This window comes from Sebastes umbrosus, chromosome 6, assembly GCF_015220745.1.
Source record: "Sebastes umbrosus isolate fSebUmb1 chromosome 6, fSebUmb1.pri, whole genome shotgun sequence".
In the NCBI taxonomy this organism is placed as follows: Eukaryota; Metazoa; Chordata; class Actinopteri; order Perciformes; family Sebastidae; genus Sebastes; species Sebastes umbrosus.
The window spans coordinates 26,581,251-26,593,720 of record NC_051274.1 but is presented as its reverse complement, the minus strand read 5'-3'; the positions used below and the strand labels follow the sequence as shown (position 1 = coordinate 26,593,720).

Genomic DNA, 12,470 nt, shown 5'->3' with positions numbered 1-12,470 from the left:
AATTTAAGATGCAGCTACAACCGCAAGGCAAATATTTCATGATATTTGCACTGGTTTGTTTCAAATCAGAGTATTTCTTAAATTAAAACTAGACTTTCCAATGCAGGACTTATCCGTTCTACTTTCCAACTTTGCTCTGCTAAATTTTTCAATATCCTTTTTGAAAGGGTTTTTGGTTTGCACATAGGAAAAAAATCCCATTATGATATTTTAGCTGATATAAAACCAACCATTAAAAAAAGATCTGACTAACAATAGGGCTGCACAATTAATTGAATATTAATTACAACCACGATTTTGGCTTCCCACAATTAAATGAACATGATTGCCTGCAATATTAACGTTTGAAAAGCGTGCTTCGCTCATAAAAAAAACTCTGCTGCATGTGCAATCAAGCATTTCCTAAACTAACATCCAACATCCAGCACAATTTGAAAGTGAAAGCAGAGCTCTTTTGATTTAATTTGGGGCAAAACGTTTTGGTACAATTTCATTCCTGCTTCTAGGAGATGCTCTGTCAATTAGGAACAGTCTTATTTTGATGCACAGATTTATACATTAGCAGGATTGTAGCACAACGCAGAAGTGAAAGCAGTCCCTAAAATCAATGAACAATCATGATAAATAATTGTGATCTCAATATTGATTATGGGGTGTTTAGGCTAGCAGGCTAACTGTTTCCATCACTTGTTTACACTGACAAAAGCTAGAAGTTAACAGTATTTCCCTCCATGATTTTGTACGTTTGATGCTGATTGACTCAAGTCAGTTAATTCTCTTCATCTTCCATCTGAAGTCAAACTAGAAATTAAAATCTTACAAACACTAATCCTCCCAACCAACCACCTTTCTTTGCTGAAATGTGAGAACTAAACATTCCTCAGACCTCTACTTACTAGTAGTTGCAACTTTTGTCCGTCACATCGCAGGTCTGATTGACATTACCAACCATGCTGTCAAGCTGAGCACACACAGTTCCTCCCCTCTAATAGACGAACAGATGATATCTCGTCTGCATTTAATGTTCAAAACTATCGAGGAGGCCAGCAGTAGCCACCCTCCTCCTTCCCTCCTCCCTCCTTCCTCCATCACTCCAGAGTTGTTCAGAGCGCTCTGTTCCTGTACTCAGCCGCCCGCTGAGCGCAGTAGCAGGAACAGAGTGAAGGAGTGATGAAAGGATAAAGGGAGGGATGAAAAGGAGAGTGCCACAGAAACACTACTAGATCATCCTTTCAAGATTAAGCAGAAAATATGTGTCTAAACGAGACCAAAATCAAACTAACTAACCTTAACCAGTGCTCAAACGAGCCACGAGTTGGTAAGCGTTATCGTTTTACACAAACTAGACACATGTGAACAGTGTTTTCAATAGCTCCAACATACCACAAGTGCAAAGCATCAGTTCCAGACAGTCTGATGTAAGCAAACATGCACTGTGACCTTCACACCAACACATATCTCCATCAGGAGTCTGGGTCCATAAAAAAAAATACTTCTACACCCAGTTACTGCAGATTTTTTAAGGACAGACCTTCACTAAAGAAAGCACACCAACAATAAACACAATCTACACTTTATGCAACTCTTTTCTGTCTGAAGTTGCCTGAAAGAATGAACTAAAGTTAAAAGAAAACGAGAGGCTTTCATCAGCTAAGGTTGCGTCCGGCTGAAGTGGTTCACTGGATATATGATCCAAGGTCAGACGAAAAGAGAAAAAGTCTCTGAATCAACACCGACAGCGGAGGCAGACAGAAAAAAAGCCTGAGAATCAGACTATTAGAACATAATCTTCCTGCCACGGGTCGATCAACCTGATACAGTATGTGACTGGGAACCAAAATGCCTGGTCAGCGTTACAAAACTACCCCAAAAAAAAGACTTGAAAGGCAACAGTGAAAGCTGCAGTATTTGGTTCAGCTTTACCAAATCACAGCCAGTAATTCAAGGAAAACAAGCTTTTAGGAGATAATGTGGCTAAAGACAACAGATGAGTTTCCTCTGCAGCAGGAGAAACAAATTTAAAGCTTCAACTCGACAACAAACTAAATGGTTTTGTTGCTAAACAAACATATTCAACAGCCACTGCAGAGTATAGAAGCAAAGAGACAAAACTCCCTAAATTAATGAATGAACACTGCATAGCTAAGACACGACGCCACCAGGTTGAAAACAGGCAGAACTACCCTTTAATTAAATTACAAGTCTGTTTTTAAAAGGGGAACTCCAACAGTTTTACACACTAAAGGCTGTTTACAGGTCTTGGGGAGCATGCAACGTGTTCTCATCCCAACTCGGCATATAGCGTCATGCTTTTCAGTCGGAGTAAACACGTGCTTAACAAGCCCTGGGCGTCACTTTTTGGTTGCAGTAAACACGTGCTTAATGTTGTGAAGTAAACAAAAACATGCTTAGGTTCAGGCAATAAAACCACCATAGTAAGGGGAAGGAAAAAGCGTGTGGCTACGCTGTTCAGACTCAGACTCCAACACAAACTACACAGAAGCACCAAAACCGCAAAGTTATATCTAGTGAAGCCCGTCTGTTAAACAGTGTTGGCCGCGGTTGAAGTACGCGGGGGAGACCGTAGCTTTAGTCTCCAGGGCTGGAGTCTCTGCTGTACTCTGCTCCTCTGCCTGCCTTCATTCAGCTCGCTCCACTCTCACGTGCTCACTGCAGAAGACTTCGTAGCTCTGAGAATATCTAGTGAATGCACAGTGGACGTTTGTGCAGAAATACATGCTGCAGCTCCTCCAGACCAACAGAGGTTTCCCGTGTCTTGGGAAGTGACGGGGCTCCGCAGCGAGAAACGTTATCGTCTCCGACCAAAACTCCAGTGTCTTGCCTTGAAGCTCTCTGTCTGCTCTTTAACCTCAGTCTGAACTGTCCCTATAGCACTTCCCCCTAAACAACCTAACTTGACATTTAAAAAGGGACTGTTTGTAACCTCTTACACGTATAAATCACCCGGGTCGGTGTCCCATGCGCGCTCGTGTGTGGCTACGCTGTTCAGATTCAGACTCCAACACAAACTACACAGAAGCACCAAAACCGCAAAGTTCTATCTAGTGAAGCCCGTCTGTTAAAGCTGCAGTGCGTAGAAATCCGGAAAACGCAAAATCCTGCATCCCCTCGAGCTGCTCTCTCCTCTCTCCGCTCTCCCCTCTCTGTCTGAAGCCCCTCCCCCCACACGAGAACGGGCATATGCACGCGCTTCATACGTGCTCGCTACATCTGAGGAGGCTACCGCAGCGAGCTACACATTACCTTCTAACGACATCAACAGTTTGGACTGTCTTTTTGAAAGTCTGTCTTTCTTTTTTTGGGTTGTTTTGAGGTGTAGGCAGTTGCTGCCAATGCTGGAATAGCAAGCTTTCCAGTAGGTTGTTCCGCCATTGACCGAGGCTTTCACTATCTGCAGAGACCAGACGTGAACGCGCATCTCCTTTTGTGGAACAGCCAATAGGAACGCTCTCTCTGAAATGCCCTGTGATTGGTCAAAGTCTGCCGTCACGGGCAAGATGTTCTAAAGCCTGTAAACAGAGCCATGAGGAGGTGCAGAGGTGTAGTTTTCTCTCAGATCACTTGAATTACAATATGCTGAAAGGTTATTATGGAATTTTTGCCAAATTATGCCAAAATATTGTTGCCTACTGCCACTTTAAACAGTGTTGGCGGCAGTGTCGTTTTGAGCGATGCTCCTTCATGTCTATGTAGAGCGAGCACAAGCGCGAGCCCGAAGCTGACTTAACGGCCACAGGTGTCGCTGTTGACAAGCATTTCTGATTCTTACAAACAGTCCCTTTAACCATCTCACTTACTACTATTACTTGCCTTAAAATCTGTGTGATTGCAGCTGATTGTACTACTGAAGGTGGTTGTTATATTCAGCCACCCTGAAGCTCCCTGTCTGCTCTTTAACCTCAGTCTGAACTGTCCCTATAGCACTTCCCCCTAAACAACCTAACTTGACATTTAAAAAGGGACTGTTTGTAACTTCTTACATGTATAAATCACCCGGGTCGGTGTCCCATGCGCGCTCGTGTGTGGCTACGCTGCTCAGATTCAGACTCCAACACAAACTACACAGAAGCACCAAAACCGCAAAGTTCTATCTAGTGAAGCCCGTCTGTTAAAGCTGCAGTGCGTAGAAATCCGGAAAACGCAAAATCCTGCATCCCCTCGAGCTGCTCTCTCCTCTCTCTCCTCTCTCCGCTCTCCCCTCTATGTCCGAAGCCCCTCCCCCCACACGAGAACGGGCATATGCACGCGCTTCATACGTGCTCGCTACATCTGAGGAGGCTACCGCAGCGAGCTACACATTACCTTCTAACGACATCAACAGTTTGGACTGTCTTTTTGAAAGTCTGTCTTTCTTTTTTTGGGTTGTTTTGAGGTGTAGGCAGTTGCTGCCAATGCTGGAATAGCAAGCTTTCCAGTAGGTTGTTCCGCCATTGACCGAGGCTTTCACTATCTGCAGAGACCAGACGTGAACGCGCATCTCCTTTTGTGGAACAGCCAATAGGAACGCTCTCTCTGAAATGCCCTGTGATTGGTCAAAGTCTGCCGTCACGGGCAAGATTTTCTAAAGCCTGTAAACAGAGCCATGAGGAGGTGCAGAGGTGTAGTTTTCTCTCAGATCACTTGAATTACAATATGCTGAAAGGTTATTATGGAATTTTTGCCAAATTATGCCAAAATATTGTTGCCTACTGCCACTTTAAACAGTGTTGGCGGCAGTGTCGTTTTGAGCGATGCTCCTTCATGTCTATGTAGAGCGAGCACAAGCGCGAGCCCGACGCTGACTTAACGGCCACAGGTGTCGCTGTTGACAAGCATTTCTGATTCTTACAAACAGTCCCTTTAACCATCTCACTTACTACTATTACTTGCCTTAAAATCTGTGTGATTGCAGCTGATTGTACTACTGAAGGTGGTTGTTATATTCAGCCACCCTGAAGCTCCCTGTCTGCTCTTTAACCTCAGTCTGAACTGTCCCTATAGCACTTCCCCCTAAACAACCTAACTTGACATTTAAAAAGGGACTGTTTGTAACCTCTTACACGTATAAATCACCCGGGTCGGTGTCCCATGCGCGCTCGTGTGTGGCTACGCTGCTCAGACTCAAGACGCCAACACAAACTACACGGAAGCACCAAAACCGCAAAGTTCTATCTAGTGAAGCCCGTCTGTTTAACAGTGTTGGCGGCAGTGTCATTTTGAGCGATGCTCCTTCATGTCTATGTAGAGCGAGCCCGACGCTGACTTAACGGCCACAGGTGTCGCTGTTGACAAGCATTTCTGATTCTTACAAACAGTCCCTTTAACCATCTCACTACTATTACTTGCCTTAAAATCTGTGTGATTACAGCTGATTGTACTGAAGGTGGTTGTTATATTCAGCCACCCTGAAGCTCCCTGTCTGCTCTTTAACCTCAGTCTGAACTCCTCTACTGTCCCTATAGCACTTCCCCCTAAACAACTTGACTTGACATTTAAGCCTCAATTTATATAACTCTTTACATAAGCCACTTCCCTTTTTTAGGTTTGCCCTTATAGCCTCTAAGTGTCTGTTAGGTAACACTAGCTCATGTTAGAGGCTGTTTAACCCCTCAGGCAGCTGTGTGTCTGCTGCCACGCTGCTGCTGGTCTCATCTCGGTCACGGCTGGTTTCTGAGCACCGGCTGGTTTATGGAAGAAAAAAAAAGAAAAAGAAAGAAAGAAAGAAAAGCAGCGTGCTCGTTTCATAACACGGAAGAAGAAGAAGACTGCTACAGCATTGCAGACAGACAGAAGGAAGGAAGCGGCGCACAAGTGCAGCAGCAGCGTGCTCCTCTATTGTCTGAAGCCTGACGCCCAGCAACATGCAAAACACTGCAAATAAAAAGGTTTAACAGAAAGAAAACATTAAGAAAGAGGAGATTAAAAAGCCGCTGTGTGTTTCTCACCTTCCGTCCTCTGGTTTCTGTTTCTGCTTCTGAGTCTCCTCCGAGAGAAGAGCTTTTTATTTCTGAAGTGGTGGTAATGAGATGCAGCAGGCTTGGCTGCTTCTCCACTCATTCATCAGTTTCTGCTCTAAGAGGAGGGTCGGTCCTCATCATGGTCCTGATGGGTCCTGATCCTGATCATGGTCCTCATGAGTCCTGATGGGTCCTGATCAGACCTGATGGGTCCTGCATGCTCTCTGCAATAAAAAAAAAAAAAAAAAAAAAAAAAAAGCCATTACGAAAGTTCCGGAAGTGCAGCAGCATCCAAACTGTTGGGGGTTACATACATAACAACAGTGAGACTCTGCAAGCTCTCATTAAATAAGTGTTTAATAATTCACTGTGTTGTAATTATAGTATTTTTTGTCTATATTTTTCTTCAGAATAATAATAATAATAATAATAATAATTATTATTATTATTAGCATATATATATATATATATATGTATATATATATATATATATATATATATATATATATATATATATATATATATATATATATATATATATACATATATATATATATATTATTGTTTTTTAAATTATTATTTTTATGTTTAGGCTCTTTGAGTTGTATAAGTTGAAATAATAATAATAATATTATACCATATTACAATACAATATTTAATCAGGATTAATTGAATGATTGTCCATAGTAATCGCAAATTAATCGCAAATTAATCACACATTTTTTATCTGTTCAAAATGTACCTTAAAGGGAGATTTTTCAAGTATTTAATTCTTTTATCAACATTCATCAGTTTCTTGCTCTAAGAGGAGGGTCTGTCCTGATCATGGTCCTGATGAGTCCTTCATGAGCTCTGCAAAAAAAAAAATATATATATATATTTATATATATATATTATTTTTTAATATATATATATATATATTATTTTTTTAATATATATATATATATATATATATATATATATATATATATTAAAGTTAGTGTAAATTTTGAGCATTATTTAGCCTCCTTCTCGAGAAGCTAGTATGACATGGTTGGTACCAATGGATTAATCAGATTTTCTAGTTTCATATGATGTCAGTATCTTCAGCTTTAAAACTGTGCCCACTACAACCTAAAAATCGCAAGTTGCATTAATGCCTCAAGGAAATTATTGGCGTTAAAACTAATTTGTATGAACGTATTATTATCACATTAACTTTGACAGCCTTAAAATAAATACATTTCTTATTTGGTCAATTAAACAGCCTATGTCTGAGTTAAAGGCTCTGCACACCCATACAGGTGCTTCCTCTGCTCAGGTCAAGGTTGGGTGGAGTTATGCTGGAAAGTACATCATGTCACCAACCTTCTCCGTGTACTCAGAAGAATTGGAAAACAAGTATGCAAGCTGTCCCATCCTAACAAGTTCAACAAAACTAACAGGAAAACGAGACTGATGTCAATCAAGCACAGTCTGTACACACCCACACAGTCCTGAGAACACCTCATATAATTAAAAACAGTGTCCTCAAATCTTAAAGATAAGGTGTGTAGGATTTGGCAGCATCAGTGTGGTTGCAGATTGGAACTCTGCGGCTCACGTTACCGCAGTTTCACAAGCGTGTCGGAGAACTACGATGGCCTTCAGGTGACGTAAAAACGTGACAGGCTCTCTCTATAGCCAGTGTTTATTTGTATGTTCTGGGCCACTGTAGAAACATGGCAGAGCCACATGGCGGACTCCGTGAAGAGGACCCGCTCCCTATGTATATATAAAGGACTAATGAAAACATAGTTATGAATATTATATTGCATTTCTGATAATAGATCCCTCGAAATGTTACACACTGGTCCTTTAAACATGGACTGATATTGTGAAATATCTTTTTGCATTTTGATTCACTATCCAAATAACTTGTTGTAATAGACGACTGATATATGATATGATATGTGAGCTATTGTACAGTATGTCCACTCACACAGCTGCTGATTACACTGTCTGGGCGTGTAAAGACTGAGCTGCATTGACATGTCCAACTCCCGTGTTAGTTTTGCAGTATAACTTTCACTTATATTGTTCCATAAGGAGTTTCATAGCATTTGATGCGGCAGCCAGACCACAAACCTCTCTGATGGGGGACAATTCACCTTGTCAGACACAGCTGTGACTAATAAGAAATACTGGCTCTAATCTATTCAAGTGAACCAGCTTTCTAGACAGCAAGTGAAAGCAAATTTGCCTTTACTAGAATAAATGAATGAAATTTGGTATGACTGCAGCATAATCAGAGATCTATCATGCAAAACATTCTCAAGACCAATTTAGAGTACTTTATTGACTTATCAATGACCAGATTGCCTTTTCCCTGTGAACATCTACAGCGGTGATTGTTCTTTGTTTCCCATTAAAACACTAAAACATCCCTGATATTGTCACTTCAAGCTTTTGTCTGACAATGTATGTTGATTTTTGCCGTTATAGAGCTCTAGTGTGTGCATTATTTCTGTATTAAAGTTTAAAATGAGGGCAGTAAGTTTAGTCTGTGTTAAAATCACTAAACATCTAGCTGCTTCTATCGGCCATAGTTCTGTAGGAGGAGTGAAGCATGGACCAACGACTGGTGCGAGACAAGCATGATTTTAGTCTTATAAATAATGCATAAATATGTATTCACTAAACTTTCACTTAGGCGCTTAGAAACAACTTTAAACATGAGTGATCCCCTGATGTGATTTAAAATGTGTCTGGGGATTTAGCTTGATCTTTATTTTAGATTAAAATGGGTGAATTAATTCCTCCTCTAGCCTTTAATCTAACTATATTTCAATACATGTAAACAATGTCATCAAACTGTGTCTGCTTTAATACATTTTATGCAACACTTTTCAAGTTGTGTGTTTTCTTAATACTATATAAGATCAGAACTTTATTGACGTTGCAGAGTACAGGTACTGAGACGTTATACTGTTATACATTAAACCAACTAATACACTGTGTTATGAAACCGCTCAGCAGGTGGACTGCAGCACACTGATGACTGAACAGCAGCAGCATTCTTTATCTAACTGTACTTTCTCCTCCTCTCATTCATGCAGTGCCCCCTATTGGCCAACGGTCCACAGTGCTTTACACAACTCTGGATTATGCAACTTTAACAGAGGGGTGACACTGAGGAGGCTGAGATGGACACCTTTTTTGGGAATGCACCTCATCCCTCATCCTATATTTAACATACAAGCAGTCAAACAGTATGGATGACCCAAGGCCCACGGGGCATGCAAAGATCTATGGTTGAGACTTAAATGGGATCGAGTACGACAATTTACTTACTGACTTATATCACTGGCAATACAAGTTATATGTATTTATTTACATGATACAATTTCAACTGATACCCCACCACGATCAGAGACCCCAAAAAAGAAAAGCCAGAACCAGAAAATGAAAGTTGGAGAGAGGCAAAAAGTGTGAAGAAGCACCAGGTAGCAAAGCTAGAGTGAAGCTACCGGTATCATATGAAACTAGATGACCTTTGGGTGCGGATGAGGGGCCCAATTTGGAAAATGTTGTCCCCCTGTCCATGATTCCTAATGACTGGCCTGCATAGTACGACTACAGACTGGGGTTCCCAAGAATAAACTACTGTATGTAGATATAAACGGCTCATCCTAAGGTAACAAAAACACAATGATTTTTATTTTCAGGTGATTATACACTAAAGAAAACATAGTTATTAATATTATATTCCATTTCTGCCAATAGATCCCCCTAAATGCTACACGCTGTTCCTTTAATTTGCATATTGTGTAAAACGAAAATAGAGCACACAAGGCCCTAGCCCCCTGATAGTGTGTGATACTTTAAATTAGGACCCATGGCAAACATGGACTCAATAAATAGTTCCATCTATTCAAACTGATTTGAGTAGAAGAACAGTAGTCAAAGGGAACAGATAACGCACAGAGGTATGAACCACTTTTTACAAAGTCACCTCTAGTGGATGACAAACAATACTGGTGAATGGACAGTGCACAAAATCCAATTACAAGCTTGTCAAGATTTATGATATGAGACATACCTGCATACCCGTTTAACTTGAAAGATGTCTCAAACCAGGTAACACAGGCTTCAGTTAAATAAGCTGCTTGGAATGTGAATATTTCCTGTATAGGAGAAACATATATCCTATAGGATAGGTCTTGGTGACGTTGGTTAATAATGGCAGCTCTCAACTGAAAGGCCAATCACAGTCCAGGTAGCGCTGCACAACAGAGATGTGGAAATTCCTGTAAAAAACACCATGCAACGAGGGCTCTGCTGTCTCTTTTTTACTCTCATTTTGCTCTCAGTCTTCTCATTGATTTATGGCTTTTTCCATCTTCTCAACTATTGATGCATTTCCTCTCCTTCCTGTTTCCTCCTATCTATTTTCTGTCTCCATGTCTCTTGCTATTTTTGCACCAAATAGTGTGCAAGCTTCTCTTCTCTTTGTCTTTTTTTTTTGCCTCCTCAATTACATTTCCATCAACGTTTGTTGATGTCCTCAGTATCTCTGAGGTGTCTGTGTGGCAGCCAGATAGTCAGAGGCTGAGGAGCAGAAAATAGAATCAACGTCAGGAAAGATGAAGTAAAGGTGTTTGTGTGTGACTGATGTCAGATATCTGCAGAGCGACATGAGAGACGGACGCTATACCGGCTGCTCAGGAAATTGGAACAAGCTCTGAGGCTCGGCCATCTTCCCTTTTCTTTCATTTTCTCACACTTTCTTCCTGTCTCAAGTCAGTTTCAGGCAATCTTTCCTCAGCCGTGATGGCTTTGTTCACACACACACCTCTCTTGGCTAGCAGACAGACAGGAAACAAGCTGGAGCACAGGCCAGCGATGCTTTAATCTTCATGCCATACAGCCAAAATATGTGATGTTCAGCTTTATTTTTTATTTTTCCATTCATAATAAATCACATTTGAAATTCAAAGGCAGTTATCAGCACAGATTGCCTACATTTATATTTATTAATGGAAATCATTTTGAATCAACTTGATGAATAATAATAATAATAATAATAATAATACTTTAATTACTTTAATACCTGCTTAATTTGATTTCAATTTGCTTAATAAATTAGTTTAGTGGGAGGTAGGAGAAGGTCCTCTTGTAGCATATATTACACTCAAAGAAATAAATCATTGGATGAATGTAATTTAATCGTGCCATATATTTCCATCTAATCATTGATTAGAATCAATCACTGTAAGACAGGCTGATTTGACTTGATTTGATTAGTAATCAAAATATGAAGTTAGTCTTTAATGCCATCTGACAGCTCAAGATGGTGACTGCAATCAAATGCAATCAGAGAGACAGAAAGTCAATCAGGCCCTGAGTGTGTGAATCTTCAACCTGTGTTGACCTCATATGTCCACTAGATAGAGCCACTCACCTTGTAATACCACACCGCCCTCATCGAACTCATTTCTGAAGCAGATTTTCAGTATGTAGTGTGTCTTCACACTGTAATGACAAGTAAAGAATCTGCCTGGTTATTCAGTGTTTTGTTGATTGACACTATTTTCCCACTATGTAATTCATCAGAAACAGAGAAGCTGAGTATGCGAGGGCTCGAGGACTCGAGGGCTCGGGGCTTTCCCACTGTGAAGTTGGAAAGTGCTCAAGGACCCGCTGACTTTTTGAACCTTTTATACACACTTTCCTTAAATCTGAAACTCTGCAGACTTTGCACACATTGCACAGCTTTTATGATGTTAAAACACAGATCACAGTGGAACTAACCAACACTGTGTGTACTTGTGTTTATGTTATAATAACATGATGGTAAGTTTCAAATACATTGATTTAGTCCAGGGGTCCTGCGTCTCCGGAGCCTCTTTAGCTCCTCTCCAGTGGCTCCCTGTGGATTTTTAAAAATGGAAATGAATAACATTTTTATTTATCATTGTTGTAGGTCTTTGGTACGACGGAGTATTAGGGCCACATTGAGGAAAAAATGAATAAATCTGAGATTTTGAGAATAAAGTCATAATATTATAAAGTAGTAATCTTACGTATTATTTTCTATTTTTTTCGTAAAGTTATGACTTTATTCTCGTAATATTACGACTTTTTTTCTTGTAAAGTTATTACTTTATTCTTATAATATTCCAACTTTTTTTCTCGTAAAATTATGACTTTATTCTCGTAATATTACAACTTTTTTTTCGTAAAGCTATGACTTTATTCTGGAAATCTCAGATGTTTTTTCCCTCAATGTGGCCTTAATACACCGTCGTAAATTTGCACTTTGGCCCTCACTCCATTAGACTTATATACTATATACTTAGACTATAAACTGTGTTACCTTCATCACAATGCTCAAATGTTTTGCGGCTCCAGACAGATTTATTTATTTATTTTTTGCCTAAAATGGCTCTTTTGATAGTAAAGGTTGCTGACCCCTGATTTAGTCCAACAGTGGAACAAACAACAAAAACTCCAGTTCATGAAACTACATATGGACTACGATGCTCACTTTGC

The 12,470-nt window shown here is 40.2% G+C and overlaps 1 protein-coding gene across 1 annotated transcript in view; it reads right to left on the bottom strand.

Annotated features, from left to right (window-relative positions):
• Positions 1 to 6,184, bottom strand: part of LOC119489579 (helicase ARIP4-like) — an 82,454-nt gene extending 76,270 nt beyond the window's left edge. Inside the window, exon 1 of the mRNA XM_037772218.1 lies at positions 5,946 to 6,184. The gene's annotated coding sequence lies outside the window, so the exon portion shown is untranslated. The remainder of the gene's footprint in view (positions 1 to 5,945) is intronic.
• Between the last annotated feature and the right edge of the window lie 6,286 nt (positions 6,185 to 12,470).